Source organism: Gorilla gorilla, chromosome 13 (assembly GCF_029281585.2).
Source record: "Gorilla gorilla gorilla isolate KB3781 chromosome 13, NHGRI_mGorGor1-v2.1_pri, whole genome shotgun sequence".
Classification (NCBI taxonomy): Eukaryota; Metazoa; Chordata; class Mammalia; order Primates; family Hominidae; genus Gorilla; species Gorilla gorilla.
In genome coordinates this window covers 127,747,459-127,773,766 of record NC_073237.2, presented here as the reverse complement: position 1 = coordinate 127,773,766, position 26,308 = coordinate 127,747,459, and the positions used below count along the sequence as shown (strand labels likewise).

The 26,308-nt window shown below is 50.3% G+C and overlaps 1 protein-coding gene across 25 annotated transcripts in view; it reads right to left on the bottom strand.

Annotated features, from left to right (window-relative positions):
• The window catches only part of PRRC2B (proline rich coiled-coil 2B), a 126,056-nt gene extending 103,983 nt beyond the window's left edge, over nucleotides 1–22,073 (bottom strand). For 16 of the 25 annotated variants that reach the window (XM_031007725.3, XM_055351368.2, XM_055351363.2 and 13 more), the window contains exon 1: nucleotides 1,381–1,517. The gene's annotated coding sequence lies outside the window, so the exon portion shown is untranslated. Of the gene's footprint in view, nucleotides 1–1,380; nucleotides 1,518–21,991 lie in introns of those variants that run through there. The other 9 variants (XM_031007726.3, XM_063696810.1, XM_063696809.1 and 6 more) reach the window with 5 other exon arrangements.
• Nucleotides 22,074–26,308: the final 4,235 nt, after the last annotated feature.

Sequence of the window (26,308 nt, the reverse complement as noted above, 5' to 3'; positions counted from 1 at the left end):
TGTCTGTCCTAGGACTTGACAGCAGTTATACCAACAACCGTAGGAGGAACCACTAACTGTGCCGGGCCCTCTGCTAGGCCCTTCACCGTTGCCCAAACCTGCCAGGTGGAGGGTGCACGCCCCGATTTATGCAGATGAAGCCTCAGACAGCCCCAGAGTCACTAGGTTTACGGAAGAAAGAAGCAGGATCTGCACCCCGATGCCTGGGCCTCCCCAGTCCCACCTTACACCACAGCGCTGTGCATAGACATGACTAAATGGCTGCAGCGAGATTCGGAAAAACCATGCTAAGACCGCATACAATTGGTTACAAAAACCAAACTGGATGATACTGTACAAAGCCACATCAAATGCACACTAAACCTTATAGAAAAAAAAAATCTTAGGGAAAGTTTAACAGTCCTGTAAACCAAAGGCATTTAAAGATTTCTCCCAGGAAGCCATTTAGCAAATGACACTCCCCAGCCCCCCTTCTCCCACTTCCTTCAAGCTCACCACTGAAAACACCTAAAGGTGGGCTCCGACCTCCCACGATATTTAGAAGGAGGAAAAAAGAAAAAGGAAAAAAATCCACCTCTTAAGGCAAATCCACTCTTCAGAGGCCCACAGTTTCAACAGGGCTGAATTTCTCTCTTGGGGGTTGGGGGGAGGCAAAAGAGGAGGAAAAAAAAAAAACAAAACCCATCTGGCAGGCCCCGAGTGGCGACATCCTGTTTATTATTAAACATTTTTAGCATGGAGCATTCAGCATTTCGAAAATAACCCTCTGGTTCCCGCACTCACACCGAGACTGGGCGGCCGCTCGCCTCCCTCCCCCAGCCGCCAACTTTAGCGCCGCCGGGGCCCGGCCCACCCCGCGCCAGGAACGGCCCCGCGAACGCCGCTCAGCGCCCCGGACCCAAGGCCCGACCCCGCAGGATCCCGCCTCGGGCGCGCTGCTCCGTCAATTGGGCGGGGCGGGGAGCAAAGACGCCGGCCCCGGAACCCCGAGACCCGGCTGCGGGCCCGGGACCCCCGCCCCTCCGGCCTCTGCAGCCCGGCCCGGCCTCGGGGGTACGGGGGTGGCGGGCGAGCCCTGAGGGAGTCGCGCGGCCCCCGGACCCCGCCCGAGCCTGAGGCCGCGCGGCGCCGCCACAACAATGGCGAGCGCGCCCGGGCCCGCCGCCCCCAGGCCTCGCGGCCTCCCAGCCCCGCAGCCCCGCGCCCGGCGGGAAGGAGGCGGCGGCGGCAGCGCTCGCGGACAAAGGTCGGGCAGGGCCGCAGGGCCCCCGGCGGCGGCCGCGGGAGACAAAGCCCGGCCGGGCCGCGCCGCCTCCATCTTAGCGCCGCCGCCCCCATGCCCCGGACCTGGCCCCGGCCCCGGCCCCGGCCCCGGCCCACCTGGTCTGGTTCCGCGGGCGCGGCCGGGCCGGGCGATGGCAGTCGGGCGGCGGTCGGGCACGGGGGCGGCGGGATGGCGGCGGATTGCGAGGCGGCGGCGCGGGCTGCTCGCTCGCTCCCTCCCTCCCTCCTCCCGGGCTCGCTCGTCGCTGCGCGGTGGAGCCTCGGCGCCTGTCTCTCCGCTCGCTCCCTCGCGCTCGGCTCCCCGCCCCCCGCCTGCCGCCGCCCCCGCCTCCTCGTCCTCCTCCTCCCGCCGCCGCCCGCAACCTGGGCCCGCGCAGCGCCCCCTGCCGCGCCTCCCGGGAGCGGCGGCCTTGGGATCGGCCCGGGGGCCGGGCGAGGGCGGGGGCCAGGGGGGAGGGGCGGGGAGCGGCGGGAGGGGGCTGGGAGGGGGCTGGGAGTGGGGAGGGGCCCGGGGACGGCGGGAGAGGCGGGAGAGAACGGGGCAGAGCGGGGATCGGGGAGGAGACCCGGAGGAGGGGCCAGGAGCCAAGAGAAGGGGCCTGGGAAGGGCATGGGCCCGGCCTGGGCCCGGGGGAAGGGCGCCCGGAAAGGGGGGGAAGGGATGGAGGGGGCAGTGACGGGGGAGCGAGCCCGGATCTCCGCCCCCTCCCCCTTCAAAACTGCAGCGCCTCAGAACAGACTAAGCCCGGATTTTGTTAAAATATGTATACGGTATATGAACGGAAAGGTAGCAGAAATAATACTTTTTTCATTTCAAAAGCAAGGTTGTTGCACAATATGGGTACTTTGTCCCATTTTTACAAAATGAAAACTAATAAGCCCCTCCTCTTGAGTGTTGTGTGTTTGTGTGATTGCAAAACAAAAGGTCCGGGAGACTGCACTCCCGTCTTGGTTACCTCCGTGGTTTGAGGTTGGGAGAGCGGAGGAGGGTTCTTACTTTTTTAGACACCTAACCAACTATAAAAGCAATTTCAAAAAGCAAATACAAAAAAAAAAAAATGTTAGGGCCTGGCACCCAAATCATCCCACCCTCTTCCAGTCACGGTTGCTCTAAGCACCAGCTGCGGGCCATGCCCTATGCTAAAGCACGTGGTTTGTCTCACTTAATCCTAACCCAGGGGCAGATATTATTGTTCTAATTCACAGGTGAGACAAAGGAGGCTCTGAGAGAATGTGCCCAAGGCCACACTGCTGGACCCAGAAGGAAAATTAACCCACTTCAGCCTAACTCCAGAACTGAGGCTGGTGAACAAAGCTTAGTTTTGGGGGAGTAGGATTCTGGATAATTTTATAGCCTTATTTATAATTCTCTGAATTTTCCTACATTTTATCCATGGTCATTTTCAGTGTTATCCTTTTTTTCTTTTTTTTTTTTTTTTGAGACAGTCGCTCTGTCCCCCAGGCTGGAGTGCAGTGGCACAATCCGCAATCTCTGCTCACTGCAACCTCCAACTCCTAGATTCAAGCGATTCTCCTGCCCCAGCCTCCTGAGTAGCTGGGATTACAGACATCTGCCACCATGCCCAGCTAATTTTTGTATTTTTGGTAGAGATGGGATTTCACCATGTTGGCCAAGTTGGTCTGGAACTCCTGGGCTAAAGTGATCCACCTACCTTGGCCTCCCAAAGTGTTGGGATTACAGTGCCGGCCACTCTGTTTTACATCATCAAATTTGCATTATTCCCCTGCCAATGTCTTCAATATTTCACTATCTCTACAAAACAGGGAGGATGAAACCCTAATTTTTATTTTTGATTTTGTTCCTTGACCATCTTCAGGAAGGCCATAGAATTGGCCCAGTGCTCAAAACCCAGCAACTAACAAAAATGATAGAAGGCAAATAAACAAATAAAAAATAAATTAAATAAATAAACTGAGCCTCAGGTTCTTCATCTGTAAGGCTGGCGCGGTGGCTAACACCTGTAATCCCACCACTTTGGTAGGTTGAGGCAGGTGGATCACGCGGTCAGGAGTTCAAGACCAGCCTGACCAATATGGTGAAACCCCATCTCTACTAAAAATACAAAAATTAGCCAGGCACGGTGGCGGGCGCCTGTAATCCCAGCTACTTGGGAGGCTGAGGCAGAAGAATTGCTCAAACCCGGGTGGCGGAGGTTGCACTGAGCCAAGATCGTGCCACTACACTCCAGCCTGGGTGACAGAGTGAGACTCCATCTCAAAAAAAAAAAAAAAAGAAAGAAAGAAAGCAAATAAACAAGCAAAAAATAAACTATCTGAAGCCTCAGATTCTTTATTTGTAAGGCCAAGCGTGGTGGCTCACCCCTGTAATCCCAGCACTTTGGGAGGCCGAGGCAGGCAGATCACCTGAGGTCAGGAGTTTGAGACCAGTCTGGCCAACATGGTGAAACCCCGTCTCTACTAAAAATACAAAAATTAGCCGGGCATGGTGGTGGGGTCCTGTAATCCCAGCTACTCGGGAGGCTGAGGCACAAGAATCACTTGAACCCAGGAGGTGGAGGTTGCAGTGAGCCAAGAGCACGCCACTTCACTCCAGCCTGGGCAACAGAGAGAGACTCTGTCTCAAAACAAAACAAAATGATAGGAGGAGGCTGAACAGTAACAGGGTGGTTTACTGAGCACTTACTATGTGACAGCCACTGTGCTAAATACTCCCTATAGAGTCACTCAGGTAATCCTCACGACATACCCACAAAACAGACATAACTAGTGTGCCCATCCAACAGAGAAGAAAAGTAGACTTTGTGGAGGCAATACAATGCCCCCCACCAAAGATGTCCAAGTCCTGATCCCTGAAATCTGTGAAAATGGTACCTTCTCTGGCAAAAGGGATTCTGTAGATGGGATGAAGTTGAGGATCTTGAGATGCAGAGATGAATCCTGGATTATTTGGTTGGGCAAGTGGAATCACAAGGGTCCTCACAAGAGGAAGGAAGGAGGGTCGGGGTCGGAGAAGATGTGGTTGATGAAGCGGAGTTCATCATATTGACTGACAAAGGAATAACGCAGGACCTCATGCCCAGAAATGCAGGCTGCCTCTAGAAGCTACAAAGGACAAGGAATGGATTCTCCCCTAAAGCCTCCAGAAGAAAATGAGCCCTGCCAACCACTGTGACCTCCAGAACTTTTAAGATAACAAAGTTACATAAGCCACTAAATGTGTGGTAATGTAGCAATAGAAAACTAGTACAACCTTGGAGACTTGCTGAAGGCAACACAGCGAGGGAAGGGTTAAAAGGCAAGCTAGGGCCAGACACAGTGGCTCAAGCCTGTAATCCCAGGACTTTGGGAGGCTGAGGTGGGCAGATCACTTGGTCAGGCGTTCGAGACCAGCCTGACCAACATGGTGAAACCCTGTCTCTACTAAAAATACAAAAATTAGCCAGGCCTGGTGGTATGTGCCTGTAATCCCAGCTACTCAAGAAGCTGAGGCAGGAGAACTGCTTGAACCTGGGAGGTGGAGGTTGCAGTGAGCTGAGATTGCACCATTGCACTATAGCCTGGGCGACAGAGTGAGACTCTGTATCAAAAAAAAAAAAAAAAAAAAAAAAGCTAGGGCACAGTGGCTCACGCCTGTAATCCCAGCACTTTGGGAGGCGGAGGCAGGTGGGTCACGAGGTCAGGAGATCGAGACCATCCTGGCTAACATGGTGAAACCCCATCTCTACTAAAAATACAAAAAATTAGCCAGGCGTGGTGGCAGGCGCCTATAGTCCCAGCTACTCGGGAGGCTGAGGCAGGAGAATGGCATGAACCTGGGAGGCAGAGCTTGCACTGAGCTGAGATCACACCACTGCACTCCAGCCTGGGCGACAGAGCAAGACTCTGTCTCAGAAAAAAAAAAAAAAAAAAAGGCAAGCTAGGAGTCTTGGGAGAGAAGAGACCTGGCTTCAAATCCAGCTCAGCCATCTCCTACCTCCCTGACCATCCTCATGGAGAGAATGACATGCAGTCATCCATCCCTGCAAAGTGCTTAGCCCAGAGGAGAGCCCTGGGAATCAAAGTTCGTCCGTTCATTCATTGGGCACCTGCACTCTGGTGCTCACTGTGCCAGGCTCTGGGGCCATGCTGTTGAACTGGGCAGAGAAGGGCCACTACAGTCAATAAAACAAACACAGGCCAGGTGCAGTGGCTCACGCCTGTAATCCCAGCACTTTGGGAAGCCAAGGCGGGAGGATCACGAGGTCAGGAGATCAAGACCATCCTAGCCAACACGGTGAAACCCCGTCTCTACCAAAAATACAAAAACTAGCCAAGCGTGGTGGCGGGCGCCTGTAATCGCTCGGGAGGCTGAGGCAACAGAATCGCTTGAACCCAAGAGTTGGAGGTTGCAGTGAGCCAAGATCGCCACTGCACTCCAGCTTGGCGACAAAACAGGACTCCATCTCAAAAAAAAAAAAAAAAAAAAAAAACATGTTCCGAGGTTTTAGTTCTGGTTCTGTCTCCAACCAGCAGAGCTAGCCTTTTGGTGCCTAAGAGTTTCTACCTGCGAAAATTGGGTGGGGAGCACTGTGGTGTCTCTCCAGCTGGGATCCCCAAGCAGAGAAGAGAGCTTGGCACAAAGTAAGCACTCAATCTCCATGGTGGTTGAAAAGTGGATGCCTGGACAACTGAGGCCAAAATCATGGCTCCTGACCAACCACACAAAACACACGGCTCACAAAACCAGCCAAATAAGCACATGCACTAAAGCCTCCAAACCTCAGCAAGCCTGGAGGTGGGTGCCCAGCCTTCCTTCCACTACCGTCACCACTATGGGGACAAAGCATCCAGCAAGGTGTCAGAGGAAGAAAACATACCTGGTGTTTTGAATATCTGCACTTAACAGTCGAGAAAATAGAGCATCAGAAAGTTCAGTGACTTGCCCAGCCAGGCACGGTGGCTCATGCATGTGATCCTGGCACTTTGGGAGGCCAAGGTGGGCGGATTGCCTGAGGTTGGGAGTGTGAGACCAGCCTGACCAACATGGAGAAACCCCATCTCTACTAAAAATACAAAAACTGAGCCAGGCATGGTGGCGCATGCCTGTAATCCCAGTTACTTGGGAGGCTGAGGCAGGAGAATCGCTTGATTCACCGGGGAAGCGGAGGTTGTGGTAAGCCGTGATCGCAGCACTGCATTCCAGCTTGGGCAACAAGAGCAAAACTCTGTCTCAAAAAAAAAAAAAAAAAAAAATTGAAAGGAGCCGGGCGCAGCGGCTCACACCTGTAATCCCAGCACTTTGGAAGGCCAAGGTGGGTGGATTGCCTGAGCTCAGGAGTTCGAGACCAGCCTGGGCAACATGGTGAAACCCCATCTCTACTAAAATACAAAAAAATTGCCAGGAGTGGCGGCATGCACTTGTAGTCCCAGCTACTTGGAAGGATGAGGCAGGAGAATTGCTTGAATCCGTGAGGGGGAGGTTGCAGTGAGCCAAGATCATGCCACTGCACTCCAGCCTGGGCAACGGAGCGAGACTCCGTCTCAAAAAAAAAAAAAAAAAAAAAAAAGGTAAAAGGAGGGGCCAGGTGCGGTAATCCCAGCACTTTGGAAGTCCAAGGAGGGCGGATCACGAGGTCAAGAGATCGAGACCATCCTGGCCAACATGGTGAAACCCTGTCTCTATTTTTTTTTTTTTTTTTTTGAGACGGAGTCTCGCTCTGTCGCCCAGGCTGGAGTGCAGTGGCGCGATCTCCGCTCACTACAAGCTCCGCCTCCCGGGTTCACGCCATTCTCCTGCCTCAGCCTCCCGAGTAGCTGGGACTACAGGCGCCCGCCACCACGCCCGGCTAATTTTTTGTATTTTTAGTAGAGACGGGGTTTCACCATGTTAGCCAGGATGGTCTCGATCTCCTGACCTCGTGATCCGCCCACCTCGGCCTCCCGAAGTGCTGGGATTACAGGCGTGAGCCACCGCGCCCGGCCCCGAAACCCTGTCTCTATTAAAAATACAAAAATTAGCTGAGCATAGTGGCGTGTGCCTGTAGTCCTAGCTATTCAGGAGGATGAGGCAGGTGAATCACTTGAACCCAGGAGGCGGAGGTTGCAGTGAGCCAAGATCGCGCCACTGCACTCCAGCCTGGTGACAGAGCGAGACTCTGTCTCAAAAGAAAAGGAAAGAAAAAAAGTGCTGGGCGTGGTGGCACACGTCTGTAATCCCAGCACTTTGGGAGTCCGAGGTGCGCGGATCACCTGAGGTTGGGAGTTCAAGACCAGCCTGACCAACATGGTGAAACCCCATCTCTACTAAATACAAAAAATTAGATGGGTGTGGTGGTGTATGCCTGTAATCCCAGCTACTCGGGAGGCTGAGGCAGGAGAATTGCTTGAACCTGGGAGGTGGAGGTAGCAGTAAGCCAAGATTGCACCACTGCACTCCAGCCTGGGCAACAAGAGGGAATCTCCATCTAAAAAAAAAAAAAAAAAAAGTAAAAGTAAAAGGAGATGAAATTAATTTTAATAATGATTTTTTTTTTTTTTTTTTAGATAGCGTCTCGCTCTGTTGCCCAGGCTGGAGTGCAGTGGAGCAATCTCGGCTCACTGCAACCTTGGCCCCCTGCCCACAATGGGTTCAAATGATTCTCATGCCTCAGCCTCCTACATAGCATGTGCCATCGCACCCAGCTAACTTTTTGTATTTTAGGTAGAGATGGGGTTTTGCCATGTTGGCCAAGCTGGTCTTGAACTCCTGGCCTCAAGTGATCCACCCACCTGGGCCTCCCAAAGTGCTGGGATTACAGGCATGAGCTACTGCACCTGGCCTAATAATGAATTTTATTTAGCCTACTATATCAAAAATATTACTGTTGCAACAGGTAATTAATATTTTACAATTATAAATGAGATCATTGACATTCTTTGTGGTCACATGAAGTCTTCAAGTCCGGCATGTATTTTATACTTTATAGCACATGTCACTCAGTGCTGGGCAGGTTTCACGCTCTCGGTGGTGGCACGGGGGCAGTGAGCTCTTTACCTTCTCCACTGTTCCTCACAGCCTTTGCCAAAGTTTGGGAGGTGGAGGAGATGACAGTACCGTGAGAGGCAGGATGACCGCATCTGTCTTATTTGATGCAAATCCCCTCAGGGATTAAGTCTGGCACGAGGGAGATATCGGTCTAAGGCTCAGGAGGACAAGGACTTAGTCCATTTGGTTCTCTGCTGTGATGGTTAATACTGAGTGTCAACTTGATTGTATTGAAAGATATAAAGTATTAATCCTGGGTGTGTCTGTGAGGGTGTTGCCAAAAGAGATTAACATTTCAGTCAGTGGCCGGGGAAGGCAGAACCACCCTTAATCTGGTGGGCACAATCCAATCAGCTGCCAGGGAACATAAAACAGGCAGAAAACTAAGAGAGAGAGACAGGTGGCTGGGCGCGGTGGCTCACGCCTGTAATCCCAGCACTTTGGGAGGCGGAGACGGGCGGATCACCTGAGGTCGGGAGTTCGAGACCAGCCTGACCAACATGGAGAAATCCCGTCTCTACTAAAAATACAAAATTAACCAGGCGTGGTGGTGCATGCCTGTAATCCCAGCTACTTGGGAGGATGAGGCAGAAGAATCGCTTGAACCCGGAAGGCTGAGGTCGCGGTGAGCCGAGATCGTGCCATTGCACTCCAGCCTGGGCAACAAGAGCGAGACTCTGTCTCAAAAAAAAAAAAAGAAAAAGAAAAAGAAAGAGAGAGACAGGCCTAACTTCACAGCCTACATCTTTCTCCCAAAGTTCTTCAGTTTTGGAACCTGGACCGGCTCTCCATGCGCCTCAGCTTGCAGACAGCCAGCCTGTTGTGGGACCTTGTGATCGTGTAAATTAATACTTAATAAACTCCTATATATATATATGACTTATATATATATGATTATACATATCCTACTAGTTCTGTCCCTCTAAGAGAACCCTAATACACCTGTGCTATCCTTAGCATCAAGCATGGTGCCTGGCAAATAGTGAGTGCTCAATGAATTTGGTTGGTTTGTTGAATGGCAGAATGGGTGTCTGGCCCTTGACCTCATTGGCTACAACAGAAGGGACCCTGGGACTCACTAAGAATCCTAGGGTTACCCGTTTTTATCATCTGACAAGAGAGGACATAAGCGTATGAAAAACCTGGAAGGACGTGGGTGTTCTGGGAAGACAGATGAGGAATGTTAAGGGGGGAAAGTCAAGTCAAAGGCTCTGTTCCTCAGGCAGATCTGGAAGTGGGGTGACACCCTCTGGGGACAGTGGGAGCTGCTGCATCCCTGGGAGTTAAAAAGCCACAGGCATAGGCCAGGCGCAGTGGCTCACACCTATAATCACGGGACTCTGGGAGGCCAAGGCAGGAGAACTGCTTGAACCCAGAAGTTCAAGACCAGCAGCATAGGCAACAGTGAGATGCCCCATCTCCACAAAAAAATTAAAAAATTAGCCGAGAATGTTGGTGCACACTTGTAGTCCCAGCTATTCCGGAGGCTGAGGTGGGAGGATTGCTTGAGCCCAGGAAGTCGAGGCTGCAGTGAGACATGTTCACACCACTGCACTCCAGCCTGGGCAACAGAGCAAGACCCTATCTCTTAAAAAAAACAAACAAACAGAGATCCTTCACTTGCCCCGTAAAACTCAATGGTTAGGCTACATCCAAACCACATCCCAAGTTCAAGAAATCCTCTTCTCTCTGCACTTCTCTCTGAGATGACAACAATAAGAATGATGGCCGGGCGCCGTGGTTCACGCCTGTAATCCCAGCACTTTGGGAGGCCGAGGCGGGCGGATCACAAGGTCAGGAGATTGAAACCATCCTGGCTAACATGGTGAAACCCCATCTCTACTAAAAATACAAAAAATTAGCCGGGCGTGGTGGTGGGCGCCTGTAGTCCCAGCTATTCAGGAGGCTGAGGCAGGAGAATGGCGTGAACCCAGGAGGCGGAGCTTGCAGTGAGCCGATATCACACCACTGCACTCCAGCCTGGGCGACAAGGCGAGACTCCGCCTCAGAAAAAAGAATGAGGATAGCTGTTGTTTACTGAGCATTTTTCTGGGCCAGGCATGCTGCTAAGATAACTTAATTAACACTTGCAAGACTGTTATTATTTCTCCCACTTTACGGATAAGGAAATTTAGGTCAGAAGTTAAGTGACTTACATAGGCAAGGACACAAATGACATGGGTAGCCGAGCCAGGACTAGAAGAATCCAGCAGTGCCAGTCTGGGAAGTTTAGCCTTTCCAGGGGAGAGCAAGGCTGATGTGCTGGGCCAGCTGTGGCAGCTGCTGTCTGTGGTCTGAGGCTGCCAGTGAGGGCTGGCTCCTGGGTGGGATTTCCCAGGACATTTGGGGGACCCTGAAGGAAACTTTTTTTTTTTTTTGAGACGGAGTTTTTCGCTCTTGTTACCCAGGCTGGAGTGCAATAGCACGATCTCAGCTCACTGCCACTTCCACCTACCAGGTTCAAGTGATTCTCCTGCCTCAGCCTCCCAAGTAGCTGGGATTATAGGCATGTGCCACCGTGCCCGGCTGTTTTCTTTTAAATATTAGGAAACTTACTGGTGTAGCTCATGCCTATAATCCCAGCTACTCGGGAGGCTGAGGCAGGAGAATCGCTTGAACCCAGGAGGCAGAAGTTGCAGTCAGCCAAGATCACACCATTGCACTCCATCCTGGGCGACAAGAGTGAAACTCCATCTCAAAAAAATAAATTAATTAACTAAAAGGAAACAAAACACAACCCAACACTTGCTCATTGGTTCATGCCCACTCTCTCCAGCCTTGCTGTCCTGGTTTCACTCAGTTACTTCCTGTCCATCTTCCAGCTCTGGTTCCACTCCTGTTACAGCCAATGTGAAAATGTCTCCTTTGACCAGGCGCGGTGGCTCACGGCTGTAATCCCAGCACTTTGGGAGGCTAAGGTGGGTGGATCACTTGAGGTCAGGAGTTCATGACTAGCCTGATCAGCATGGTGAAACCCCGTCTCTACTAAAAAAGTACAAAATTAAGCCAGGCGCAGTGGCTCACGCCTGTAATCCCAGCACTTTGGGAGGCTGAGGCGGGTGGATCACAAGGTCAAGAGTTCAAGACCAGACTGGCCAAGATGGTGAAACCCCATCTCTACTAAAAATACAAAAATTAGGCCGGGCGCAGTGGCTCACACCTGTAATCCTAGCACTTTGGGAGGCCGAGGTGGGCGGATCACTTGAGGTCAGGAGTTCGAAACCAGCTTGGCCATGATGGTGAAACCCCGTCTCTACTAAAAATACAAAAAATTAGCTGGGCATGGTGGTGCCTGCCTGTAATCCCAGCTACTTGGGAGGCTGAGGCAGGAGAATCACTTGAACCTGGGAGGTGGAGGTTGTAGCGAGCCAAGATCGTGCCACCACACTTAAGCCTGGGTGACAGAGTGAGACTCCACCTCAAATAAAATACATACATACATACATACATACATACATACATACATACATACATACAAAAATTAGCCGGGCGTGGTGGCGGGTGCCTGTAATCCCAGCTACTCAGGAGGCTAAGGGATGAGAATCGCTTGAGCACGGGAGGCAGACAGAGGTTGCAGTGAGCTGAGATCGTGCCACTGCACTCTAGCCTGGGCAACAGAGCAATATTCTGTCTCAAAAAAACAAAAACAAAACAAAACAAAACAAAACAAAACAAAACATAGCCAGGTATGGTGGTACGTGCCTGTAGTCCCAGCTACTCAGGGGCTGAGGTAGGAAGATCAGCTGAACCCAGGAGGCAGAGGGTCCAAGGAGCCATGACTGTGCCACTGGACTCCAACCTGGGTGACAGAGCAAGACCTGTCGCAAAAAATAAACCAAAACCGGCCGGGCGCAGTGACTTATGCCTGTAATCCCAGCACTTTGGGAGGCCAAGGCGGGTGGATTACGAGGTCAAGAGATCCAGACCATCCTGGCTAACACAGTGAAACCCTGTCTCTACTAAAAATACAAAAAATTAGCTGGGCATGGTGGTGGGCATCTGTAGTCCCAGCTGTTTGGGAGGCTGAGGCTGGAGAATCATTTGAACCCGTGAGGCGGAGGTTGCAGTAAGCCGAGATCGAGCTCCTGCACTCCAGCCTGGGCCACTGCACTCCAGCCTGGGTGACAAGGCGAGACTCTGTCTCAAAAAAAAAAAAAAAGAGAGAAACCAAAACCAAAACAAACAAACAAAAACCCTACAACAATAAAGACTGATTTCGTGAGCTTTCTTTCACTACCTGCCAGACACAGCCTAAGCTGGGCCTGAATATCTTGGGACCTGGCTCTTAACGTGGTCTAGTGTTTCCTCCTTCCCAAGAAAGGGTAGGAGGATAACAGGGATTTGGCCACAGCTAACTTGTAATATGATCCGATCCAGGAATGTGAGGCCTCCAGCTGGTGCAGTCATGAGCTGTTCCAGGATTCTTGGACTGGCCGCTTTCAAATGCTCTGCACCTGTTCTCCACAGTGCAGTTGTACTAACGAGACACAGCATGAGTTCCCATGTTCAGTTTAGAAAGTGGAGTCATCTAAACTGAAGGGGAAAAATGAACAATATTCCAGGGGGAAATGGATTCCAGCTGGGGAGCCGGAGGAGGCCTTCTCGGTGCAGGTGCTTTTGAGGCCAGGCCTTGAAGGAAGAGCAGAGTTTAATCAGAGGAGACTGTGGAGGAACATTCCAGATGGAGGGACCAGCATGAACAAAGGCCTGGGGATGGGAGTGTCTGAGCACCAGGAGGACACCCCACGCTGTCTGGTAGCCACTAGAGATGTGGCCCCACCTGAGGGAAGGTGCACTCCTACAGGAAGGGGGGGCCTGGCTGGGTGCGGTGGCTCAGGCCTGTCATCCCAGCACTTTGGGAAGCCAAGGTGGGCGGATCACTTGAGGTCAGGAGTTCGAGAACAGCCTGGCCAATATGGTGAAACTCCGTCTCTACTAAAAGTACAAAAATTAGCCGGGCGTGGTGGTGCACGCCTATAATCCCAGCTACTTGGAAGGCTGAGGCAGGAGATTCGCTTGAGCTCGGGAGACGAAGGTTGCTGTGAGCCGAGATCACACCACTGCACTCCAGCCTGGGCGACAGGCAACAGAGCAAGACTCTGTCTCCAAAAAAAAAAAAGGAATGGGGGCCTGGAGCCTGGAGCTAAAAATACAACACTGGGTCTGAACCAGCAGCAGGGGGCCCTTGCACAGACCCAGAAGCTCACAGCAGGGAGGGACATCTGAGCCTCAGCAGTGAACACACACATACAGGATAAAAGCAAGTCTCCGAGGGGCTCAACAACACAGGGGTTCCCTGGGACGCCTGGCACCCTCTCTTCAAACCACAGCCAGTCCTTATAATTTTGCCCTCCATTTCCCACCAGACACTGGAGAAAGAGAGGAGGCGAAGACCAGAGACTGGGGAATAAAAGAAGAAATGAGGGTAAGATTTACAACTTGGAAACTCTGGTCGGGCTTGGTAGCTCACGTCTGTAATCCTAGCACTTTGAGAAGCCGAGGAGGGTGGATCACCTGAAGTCAGGAGTTTGAGACCATCCTGACCAACATAGTGAAACCCCGTCTCTACTGAAAATACAAAACTTAGCCGGGCGTGGTGGCGGATGCCTGTAATCCCAGCTACTTGGGCAGCTGAGGCAGGAGAATTGCTTGAACCAAGTAGGCGGAGGTTGCAGTGAGCTGAGATCGTGCCACTGCACTCCAGCCTGGGTAACAGAGTGAGACTCAGTCTTCAAAAATAAATAAATAAATAAAACCTGGAAACTCTGGGAGGCCAAGGCAGGGAGATCACTTGAGGCCAGTTCAAGACCAGCCTGGCCCACACAGTGAAACCCTGTCTCTACTAAAAATACAAAAATTAGCCAGGCATGGTGGTACATGCCCGTAGTCCCAGTGACGCAGGAGGCTGAGGCACAAGAATCGCTTGAACCTGGGAGGCAGAGGTTGCAGTGAGCTGGGATCACGCCACTGTACTCCAGCCTGGGGGACAGAGCGAGACTGTCCCAAAAAAACAATAATAAAAATAACAAACTTAAAAAAAGAATTGGCCAGGCGCGGTGGCTCACGCCTATAATCCCAGCACTTTGGGAGGCCGAGGCGGGCAGATCATGAGGTCAGGAGATCGAGACCATCCTGGCTAACACGGTGAAACCCCATCTCTATTAAAAATACAAAAAAATTGGCTGGGCATGGTGGCGAGCTCCTGTAGTCCCAGCTACTCAGGAGGCTGAGACAGGAGAATGGCGTGAACCCAGGAGGCGGAGGTTGCAGCGAGCCGAGATCGCACCACTGCACTCCAGCCTGGGGGACAGAGAAAGACTCTGTCTCAAAAAAAAAAAAAAAAAAGAACTAGAACTTGGAAACTCTGGTTGAGTATAAGAAGCAATGAAAAATTACTGAAGGGTTGGGTTTGAGAAAGGAAATGAAAAGAAAAGAGGCAGCTCTCAAAGCAGCCTCCCAAATAAAGAACAGGAATGGCCAAGTCCCAGGAAGCCATCCCACCTGCTCCCTTTCTGTGCCCATGGCAGCATTCCTGAACCACAGTCCTCTTCCTGCTCAACCGCTTCAGAATATTCCTCAACATGGAGACCCAGGAAGACACAACAACTAGTGAAGCTGACATGTGAGGTGGAGGTGGTAGGATAAGGGTAGGATGAAGGAGGGTCATTGGCAGCAGAATTTAGTAATCAAGTCTTGCCCTATGTAGCGTAGGCCGGTATCTCAGAAGTGTAGGCCCTGGAGAAATAGATCTCAAAATCTAACCTTATGTCAAAAAAGTGAGACAACGACCCACAGAGTGGGAGAAAATATGTGTACACCATATGTCTGAGAAGGGTCTGGTACCCAGAATATAAAAATCACTCTTTTTTTTTTTTTTTGGAGACAGAAGCTCACACTGTCACCCGGGCTGGAGTGCAGTAGTGTGATCTCGGCTCACTGCAACTTCTGCCTCCTAGGTTCAAGCGGTTCTCCTGCCTCAGCCTTCCGAGTAGCCGGGATTACAGGCACCTGCCACCATGCCCAGCTAATTTTTTGTATTTTTAGTAGAAATGGGATTTCACCATGTTGGCCAGGCTTGTCTCAAACTCCCGACCTCGTAATTCTCCCGCCTCAGCCTCCAAAGTGCTGGGATTACAGGCATGAGCCACCGCGGCCGGCCTTTTTTTTTTTCTTTTTTGAGGCGGAGTTTTTGCTCTGTTTTGCAGGCTGGAGTGCAATGGCGCAATCTCAGCTCACTGCAACCTCCGCCTCCCGGGTTCAAGGGATTCTCCTGCCTCAGGCTCCCAAGTAGCTGGGATTACAGGCACGCACCACCATGCCTGGCTAATTTTTTGTATTTTTAGTAGAGATAAGGTTTCACCATGTTGCCCAGGCTGGTCTCGAAATCCTGACCTCAGGTGATCTGCCCGCCTCGGCCTCGCAAAGTGCTGAGATTACAGGTGTGAGCCACCGTGCCCAGCCTAAGAACTCTTTTATTAAGATTTTTATTTATGTTTTAGAGAAAATCTCACTCTGTCACCAGGCTGGAGTGCAGTGGCATGATCATAGCTCACTGCAGCCTCCAACTCCTGGGCTCAAGCAATCCAAAAAATTAGCTGGGCGTGGTGGCGCACACCTGTAGTCTCAGCTGCTTGGGAGGCTGAGGCAGGAGAATTGCTCAAACCCAGGAGGCGGAGGCTGCAGTGAGCCAAGATTGCACCACTGCACTCCAGCCTGGGCGACAGAGCAAGATTCCATCTCAAAAAAAAAATTATTATTATATATATATAAATAACTCTTACAACTCAAGAACAAAAAGGCAAACAACCCACTGAAAAAAAAAAGGCTGGCTGGGTGTGGTAGCTCACGCCTGTAATCCCAGCACTTTGGGAGGCTGAAGCGGGTGGATCACGAGGTCAGGAGTTAAAGGCCAGCCTGGCCAACATGGTGAAACCCCGTTTCTACTAAAAATACACAAATTAGCCAGGCATGGTGGCGTGTGCCTGTAATCCCAGCTACTCAGGAGGCTGAGGCAGGAGAATTGCTTAAACCCAGGAGGCGGAGGTTGTAGTGAGCTGTGATCGCACCATTGCACTCCAGCCTGGGTGACAGAGTGAGACTCCATCTCCAAAAAGAAAAAAAAAAAAATGGACCAAGGACTTGAATAGGTATTTCTTCAAAGAAGATATACACATGGCCGATGAGCACATGAAAAGATGCTCAATATCACCAGCCAGCAGGGAAATGCAAATCAAAACCACTATGAGATACAACTTCGTACCCACCAGCATGGCCATCATCCAAAAAAATGGAAAATAACAAGTGTTGACAAAGATACAGAGATACTGGAACATTCATACATTGTTGGTGGAAATGTAAAATAGTGCAGCTGCTGTGGAAAAGAGTTTAGTGGTTTCTCAGAGTTAAACACAGAATTCTCATATGACCCAGAAATTCTACTCCTGGATATATACCCCAACACATGGAAAACAGATGTTCTAACAAAAAAGTATATACGAATGTTCATATCATCATTATTCACAATAGCCAAAGGCAGAAACAATCCCAAATTCCATCAGCTGATGAATGGATAGACACAAGGAAAGAAGTGCTGACACATGGTACCACATGGATGAAGCTCAAAGGCGTTATGCTAAGGGAAAGAAGCTGAACACAAAAGGCCAGGTATTGCATGATTCCCTTTGTACGAAATGTCCATCCTGCATTAGGTTGCAAAAATAATTTTTAAAAAAAGGTCAGGCACGGTGCCTTACGCCTGTAATCCCAGCACGTTGGAAGGCCGAGGTGGGCAGATCACTTGAGGTCAGGAGTTCAAGACCAGCCTGGCCAACATGGTGAAACCTCGTCTCTACTAAAAATACAAAAATTAGCCGGGTGTGGTGGCAGACACCTGCAGTCCCAGCTACTCAGGAGGCTGACGCAGGAGAATCACTTAAACATGGGAGGCAGTTTGCAGTGGGCCAAAAATCACACCACTGCACTTCAGCCTGGGCGACAGAGTAAGACTGTATCTCAATTAAAAAAAACAAAAACAAAAACAAAACAAAACACCCAAAATGCCCAGAATAGGCAAATCCACAGAGACAAAAAGCTGGTATTTCACTAGCTAATTTCTCCTCTGAAGAGAATGGAAGAGAGCACAGGAGTGTTCAGCTCACCCTCCCAGGGCTGGGATGGAGGCTGAGCACTTGGGAAAAGCTGCTGCTCACAGCCCTTGGGGAACTTTTGCAGGTGGGGACCTGACCTGTGGGAACATAGTCCAAGGAAGCCCAATTATCTCATTATTCTTGGTGCATTTTAGATTCCACACCTGGGCCCCAACGGTGTGTCATTCCCCCTCCAGCTATGGTCCTCCTCTGGGAGGCTAGAGACCTGTGGCATAGGAGCACCCCCTGCCTTTGTGAGCACAGACCTGCCAGGACTTTTTGTTGTTGTTGTTGTTGAGACAGAGTTTCACTCTTGTCGTCCGGGCTGGAATGCAGTGGTGCAATCTCTGCTCACTGCAACCTCCGCCTCCTGGGTTCAAGCGATTCTCCTGCCTCAGCCTCCCAAGTAGCTGGGATTACAGGTGGGTACCACCACGCCTGGCTAATTTTTGAATTTTTAGTAGAGACAGCGTTTCACCATGTTGGTCAGACTGGTCTCAAACTCCTGATCTCATGATCCACCTGCCTCAGCCTCCCAAAATGCTAGGATTACAAGCGTAAGCCACCATGCCCAGCCATCCCAGCACTTTGAAAGGCCAAGGTAGGAAGATCGCTTGGGCCCAGGGGTTCAAGATTAGCCTGGGCAACAGAGGGAAATGCCATCTCTACAAAAAATTTAAAAATTAGCCAGGTGTGGTGATTAATGCCTGTGGTCCCAACTACTCAGGAGGCTAAGGCAGGAGGATCACTTCAGCCCAAGAAATTGAGGCTGCAGGGAGCCATGTGTGTGCCACTGCACTCTAGCCTGGGCGAGAGGGCAAGACCTTGTCTCAAAACAAAACAAACAAATAAACAAAACAGAGAGGAGAGGAGAAAGAGGCAGAATGAAATGCAACAAAGAAGAAAACAATCTTTGCACCTCCCCTTGGACACTAAACCCTCTTGTCATTCCGTAGGCATCATCCCAGGACCTGGGCACTGTGGATGTGGAGCCCAGGGCTGGGGTGGGGGTGCAGAAACAGAACTCAAAGAGGGGCTTACAATTCTGTTGAGGAGAGGCATGCACACATTTAAATACCATCACACACACACACACACACACACACACACACACACACACACAAAAGGAAAAATTAAATAAAATGCCATCACAAAAGACCATATCCTCCAAAAGGACAATTGTGGAGGTATAAAAAAAAAAATTAATAGTATAGGCCAGGCGCAGTGGCTCATGCCTGTAAACCCAACACTTTGGGAGGCCGAGGTGGGTGGATCACGAGGTTAGGAGATTGAGACCAACCTGGCCAACATGGTGAAACCCTGTCTGTACTAAAAATACAAAAATTAGCTGGGCATGGTGGCGTGTGCCAGTAATCCCAGCTACTTGGGAGGCTGAAGCAGAAGAATCACTTGAACCTGGGAGGCGGAGGTTGCAGTGAGCCCTGAATGCGCCACTGCACTCCGGCCTGGTGACAGAGCGAGACTCCATCTCAAAAAAAAAATTAATTGTACAGTAATAATAGAAAAGGTTATGTATTAGTCAGGTTGGCTACCGACAGATAACCCCAGCATTTGAGTGGTGCATCACAACAAACTTTTTTTTTTTATTTTTTCAAGGGACCGGGTCTTGCTATGTCACCCAGGCTGGAGTACAGTGGTGCCATCACAGCTCACTGCAGCCTCAAACTCCTGTGCTCAAGCCATCCTCCTGCCTCAGTGTCTCGAGTACCTGGGATTACAGGTGCATACCACCATGCCTGACTAATTTTTAAATGATTTTAGAGATGGGAGTCTCACTGTGTTCCCCAGACTGGTCTCAAACTCGTGGCCTCAAGTGATCTTCCCGTGTCAGGCTCCTGAGTAGCTGGGATTATAGGCACCAGCACAAAAGTTTATTTTTTTGTCTCCCACACAGCAATCCCAAGTGGGTTTTGCTCTGTTCCAAGTGGTGCTGCAAGGACTCTGGAAACGTCACCTCCTGGTTCCACTCCCACTTCCAATTGTGTTAACAAGGAAACACAGGCCGGGAAGCATGCCCATCACTCTGGCCTCATTCCATCATCCATACCTGTCTTATGGCCCCATCTAACTACACAGGGGGCTGGGAATTGTAGTCCAGTGGTGTGCCCTGGAGGAAAAGTAAATGAGGATTGCTGAACACCCAGTAGTCTCTGTCACAGCTACCGTTTACTGAGACTCTACTACATGTCTGGCACCATGCTAAGCATGCTACATGCATGTTATCATTTCATCCTTTTTACTTATTTATTTTTTTTGAGATGGAGTCTCGCTCTGTCACCCAGGCTGGAGTGCATTGGCGCGATCTCCGCTCACTGCAACCTCCACCACCCAGGTTCAAGCAATTCTCCTGCCTCAGCCTCCCGATTAGCTGGGATTACAGACGCGCGCCACCATACCTGGCTAATTTTTTTGTATTTTTAGTAGAGACGGAGTTTCACCATGTTGGTCAGGCTGGTCTTGAACTCCTGACCTCAGGCTGGTCTTGAACACCTCAGGTGATCCGCCCACCTCGGCTGCCCAAAGTGCTGGGATTACAGACCTGAGCCACCGCGCCCAGCCGAATTTCATCCTTAACATCAGTTCTCATTTACAGAGGAGGAAACTGAGTCTCAGAAAGTTTAAGTAAATTTTATAAGGTAAAATGTGCATGCTTGGAGAACCAATGTGGAACAAGATCCTTCCAACCCCAAACCCTGTGGCAGACAATGAAATAAGGACAGATAACATGGCGAGCTCCTACCTGCTCTGAGACAACACCCATTCCCTCAACAGCATCATTTATTAAGTGCAGATTATGGATTAGGCATTATTCTAAGCACCTTCATAATAACTCATTCAATCCTCACAAAAACCCTGCTAGACAGCTACTGTTAATGCCCTTTTATTTTTTTTTGAGACAGTCTTGCTCTGTCACCCAGCCTGGAGCGCTGTGACGCAATCTCGGCTCACTGCAACCTCCGCCTCCCGGATTCAAGCAGTTCTCCTGCCTTAGCCTCCTGAGTAGCTGGGATTACAGGTATGCGCCACCATGCCCGGCTAATTTTTATTTTTAGTAGAGACGGGGTTTCACCATGTTGGTCAGGCTGATCTCCAGCTCCTGACGTCGTGATCCACCCGCTTCGGCCTCCCAAAGTGCTGGGATTACAGGCGTGAGCCACAGCACCCGGCCAGTGCCCTTATTTTGAAGATGAGGAAATTGCACAGAGAAGTTATATGACTTGAAGTCACTCAGCACATGTATGGAAGGGACAGGACTCAAACCTGGGTAGTCTGTCTCCAGTCTACCTACACATTAATTGCCCAGCTTCTGCCTCTCTACAAACAATGAAGTGAAGTGTTGTGGGGCGGAGTCTCCTAAGAGAGGCAGTGGTACCCTGGGGAGGGTGCAAGCTGGTCCCCTGGGATGTGTGTGGGAAATATGATCCTTCTATTTACATTTATCTGTAATCTTAAGAAAAAAATCGGCTGGGCATGGTGGCTCACGCCTGTAATTCCAGCACTTTGGAAGGCCAACGTGGGCAGATCACCTGAGGTCAGGAGTTCGAGACCAGAGTGGCCAACATGGAGAAACCCCGTCTCTACTAAAAATACAAAAATTAGCTGGACGTGGTGGTGCATGCCTATAATCCCAAGCTACTCAGGAAGCTGAGGCAGGAGAATCAGTTGAACCCAGGAGGCGGAGGTTGCAGCGAGCCAAGATCGCACCACTGCACTCCAGCCTGAGGGATGGAGTGAGACTCTGTCTCAAAATAAAAATAAAAAAAAAAGAGCGAGGTTAAACTTTACAATATGCATTATACAGACTGATGCCGAGTGGCGTTCAATCTGTGTAATACATGTTAGCAAAATTTAATATCATTCTTTTTTCTTTTTTTAGAATACAGATAAACATAAACAGAAGGCGTCACCTGCAACTCTTGGATAAGTGAATCAGTGCAGTGTGTTTAGTTTTTATTTATTTATTTATTTATTTTGAGACAGAGTCTCCGCTGGGCGCCACCGCACCCAGCCAGTGTGTTTAGTTTTAACCACACTAACTCACAGTGTGGACGAGTGATTTTCTTTGGTATTTTTAAAATTGACATAGGTCTTATTTGGGGGCTATATGTGTTATTTTGATACATGCATACAATGTGTAATGAACGAATCAGGGTGACTGAAATATCCATTACCTCAAACGTTACCTTTTCTTTGTAGACGAGCGATTTTTTTTTTTTTTTTTTTTTTGAGACGGAGTCTCGCTCTGTCGCCCAGGCTGGAGTGCAGTGGCGCGATCTCGGCTTACTGCAAGCTCCGCCTCCCGGGTTCACGCCATTCTCCTGCCTTAGCCTCCGGAGTAGCTGGGACTACAGGCGCCCGCCACCACGCCCGGCTAATCTTTTGTATTTTTAGTAGAGACGGGGGTTTCACCGTGTTAGCCAGGATGGTCTCGATCTCCTGACCTTGTGATCCGCCCGCCTCGGCCTCCCAAAGTGCTGGGATTACAGGCGTGAGCCACCACGCCCGGCCTAGACGAGCGATCCTAAAAGATCCACGCAAAGAAACGACGGCTCACCTGGCGTGGGTGCTGCCTCCGCCTTCAGCGCCCACCCTCCCTCACGCACGCCCAGAATCGCGGCGGCCCAGAGCGGAAGGCGGGGCCTGTGGCCACACCCTTCCCTATCCCCGCCTTCCGCGCATCTTCCGGGAGCGACTTTGGCTGCATCGTTTTGCGATTGGGAGAGCTGCGGGCCGTCGGAAGGACGTGATTGAATGAAATAGCTGCCTCTCATCCATTGGCCAGCTCCGATTGGCCGAGATACTGCCATGGGTTTTGAGGAACTTTCACGTCAGCTGGGCTGAGATGCTAGCAGTTGACTCCCGCAGGGTCCCGGCGCCCGCAGCCGCGCTGCGTGTGTTGGGTAGAGCGAGGCGGTCCAGTGCAGAGACAGTCCGACTCGAGGGCGGAGGGCCAGCCGAAGCGGGGTGGTGGCCGCTGCCCCGGGAAAGACTGTCCAAGATGCTGACAGGAGCTTTGGCTGGTGAAATTGAGAGGAAGCCAGACGCCGTGGTCTGTGCACAGGACTCCCCAGTAAGGTCCCCAGCTTGCAGCCGAATTCGGAACCTAGACTTGGAGACTTCTCCGAAAGCAAATGGACACAACCCATCAGCGGCAGCACACAAACTTGAGTCTGTTGTGGCAGGTGGCGCTTCTGCGGCAGAGCAGTGATCCGCTTGTAGAGATTTATGAGCAAAGGAACCGGAAGAAAAAAATCAAAAAGCTAATTGCTAAAGGCCGGGCGCGGTGGCTCACGCCTGTAACCCAACACTTTGGGAGGCCGAGGCCGGTGGATCACGAGGTCAGGACTTCGAGACCAGCCTGGCCTACATGGTGAAGCCTCGTCTCTACTAAAAATATAAAAATTAGCCGGGCGTGGTGGTGCACGCCTGTAAACCCAGCTACTCAGGAGGCTGAGGCAGGAGAATTGCTTGAATCCGAGAGGCGGAGGTTGCAGTGAGCCGAGATTGCACCACTGCACTCCAGCCTGGGCGACAGAGTGAGACTCCGTCTGGCGGGGTGAGGGGGAAGCTAATTGCTGACAGCGATGTCTCTCGGTTACAAACCCATCTCCAGAGCCAAGTGGGGGAATTGAGGACATTTGGTCAAAGGAGAAGGATCCAGAACTGTGACCAGCAGAAATTGGTGCATGGCCTCTCATTTCTGTAGTTTTTTATCGGTGGGGGAAAAAAAACAAAACCAAAAACTCCCTGTCCTCGACATTATTCTCTGTAGGAGAAGGAACCTCTGTGGGAATGAGCTTATCTGCAAAGATCATCGTGAAGTTGTTAAAGAAGTTAAATGGAAGACTCGCAAGAAATTCATCACAACAAAAAGCTAAACGTTTTTTTGGATGAAGATTTGTTATCTGTGAGGTGTATGAGGCCCAGGAGAGATCCGGTTCATTTTCTGAGAGAATATTTTTGGAAGGTTTATTCGAATTCTCAGTCACGCTGTACTTTCTGGTGTGATAAAGCTAGGCAGTGGCAAGAATGGCAACAGCCTGAAAACTGGGCAAAATTTCCATGGTATCAGAAAAACAGGAAAGGATAATGGTAGATCTTACTTCTGATGCCACTTGTTTATATTTAATAGGCTGACACGATCCTGTCTAGTGAAAATCCCTGCACGCAGTGCCCCTTGGGCTTGTTGAACAAGGGTAACATGCCACCGGAAGTATATAATGATACCAAAAGATGAAGTCCATCAGTCAGTCACCTTCGTGATAGTATCTCCAAGGGACCTAGGGAAATAGTGAGGCTTATGCATATAAAGAGACACCATATGAGGCAGAAATTAGGTGACTTGAACAGCATTCTGCTTTAGAGTTGTTTTGAAAATACTCCCGGCCGGGCGCGGTGGCTCATGCCTGTAATCCTAGCACTTTGGGAGGCCAAGGCGGGCGAATCACTAGGTCAGGAGTTTGAGACCAGCTTGACCAACATGGTGAAACCTCGTCTCTACTAAAAATACAAAAATTATTCAGGCGTGGTGGCGTGCACCTGTAATCCCAGCTACTCAGAAGGCTGAGGCAGGAGAATCGCTTGAACCTGGGAGGTGGAGGTTGCAGTGAGCCGAGATCGCGTCAGTGCACTCCAGCCTAGGTGACAGAGCGAGACTCTTGTCTCAAAAAAAAGAAAGAAGAAAATACTCCCAAGTCAGATTTTTTTTTTTTTGAGACATAGCCTCACTCTCTCCCAGGCCGGAGTGCAGTGGTACAATCAACAGCTCACTGCAGCCTCAACCTCCCAGGCTCAAGTGATCCTTCCATCTCAGCCTCCTGAGTAGCAGGGACTACAGGCATACACTGCAATGCCAGGCTAATTAAAAAAAAAAAAAATTTGTAGGCCGGGCACGGTGGCTCAGGCCTGTAATCCCAGCACTTTGGGAGGCTGAGGCAGGCGGATCACGAAGTCAGGAGATTGAGACCATCCTGGCTAACACGGTGAAACCCCGTCTCTACTAAAAATAGAAAAAATTAGCTGGGCATGGTGGCGGGTGCCTGTAGTCCCAGCTACTCAGGAGGCTGAGGCAGGAGAATGGCGTGAACCCAGGAGGCGGAGCTTGCAGTGAGCCGAGATCGCGCCACTGCAGTCCAGCCTAGGCGACAGAATGAGACTCTGTCTCAAAAAAAAAAAAAAAAAAAAAAGGAAAAAAAAACATATTTTGTAGAGACTGGGATCTCACTATGTTGCCTAGGCTGGTCTCAAACTCCTAAGCTCAAGCAATCCTCCCACCTCAGCCTCCCAAAGTGCTGGGATTATAGGTATGAATGCCCAGCCCCAAATTAGGTCATTAAGAGCATTCCAGATCATTAAAATTATCTAGAGAGATAAAAACACACAGGATTGTTCATCAGTATAGGAACACCCAAAAGTAATCTTCAATTGTTTACTTGTATCTTGGTAACCAAAGACCATTGTGTTCTTCAGAACCAGTAAGGGGCATGCATGCTGAAACATGAATAGTAACTCATACTACACAAACAGCAAGTGCACTCTGACTTTACGTCCTAGCCCTGTGCAGGTGCTTTACATGCATCAATTCATTAAATCCTTACGACAACCCTCTGCAGCAGGTACTATTATTACCCCACTTTATTTTATTTTTATTTATTTATTTATTTTTTTGAGACAGGGTCTCACTGTTGCCCAGGCTGGAGTGCAGTGGTGCGATCTCGGCTCACTGCAACCTCTGCCGCCCAGGTTCCAGTGATTCTCTTGCCTCAGCCTCCTGAATAGCAGGGATTACAGGCGCCTGCCACCATGCCTGGCTAATTTTTGCATTTTTAGTAGAGGCAAGGTTTCACCATGTTGGCAAGGCTGGTCTTGAACTCCTGACCTCAAGTGATCCATCTGCCTCGGCCTCCCAAAGTGTTAGGATTACAGGCATGAGCCACTGTGCCCGGCCTTATTGCCCCACTTAAGAAATGAGGAAACTGGCCAGGTGCAGTGGCTCACACCTGTAATCCCAGCACTTTGGGAAGCTGAGGTGGGCGGATCACAAGGTCAGGAGATTGAGACCATCCTGGCTAACACGGTAAAACCCCGTCTCTACTAAAAATACAAAAAATTAGCTGGGCATGGTGGCACGTGCCTGTAATCACTGTGACTCGGGAGGCTGAGGCAGGAGAATCTATTGAACCTGGGAAGTGGGGGTTGCAGTGAGCCAAGATCATCACACCATTGCACTCCAGCCTGGGTGACAGAGCAAGACTCCATCTCAAAATAATAATAATAATAATAAAATAAAAATAATAAATGAGGAAACTGAGGACTAGAGAAGTAATTTTCCCAGCGAGTAACTGACTGAGCCAGGATGTGAACCCCTATGCAGCTGATCACAGACCTTCTGCTTTCTGCTGTGCTGCACCACCTCACCAAGGTGACACACAGGAACTTCGTCAGGCAAAGAATGATGGCACATTTACACCATGGTGAGTTTTTGTAAAATTTATTAAGAGATTTTCGAAATGGATCCATTGGCCAGGTGCAGTGGCTCATGCCTGTAATCCTAGCACTTTGGGAGGCTGAGACGGGAGGATCACCTGAGGTCAGGAGTTCGAGACCAGCCTGGCCAACATGGTGAAACCCCATCTTGACTAAAAATACAAAAATTAGCTGGACGTGGTGGCGGGCACTTGTAATCCCAGCTACTCAGGAGGCTGAGGCTGGAGAATCGCTTGAACCCGGGAGGCAGAGCTTGTAGTGAGTGGAGATCGTGCCATTGTATTCCAGCCTGGGCAAAAAGAGTGGAACTCCATCTAAAAAAAAAAAAAAACTATCTTTGTCCTATTAAATAGAGGATCTTGGACATAGTTAAACTTTTCTTTTT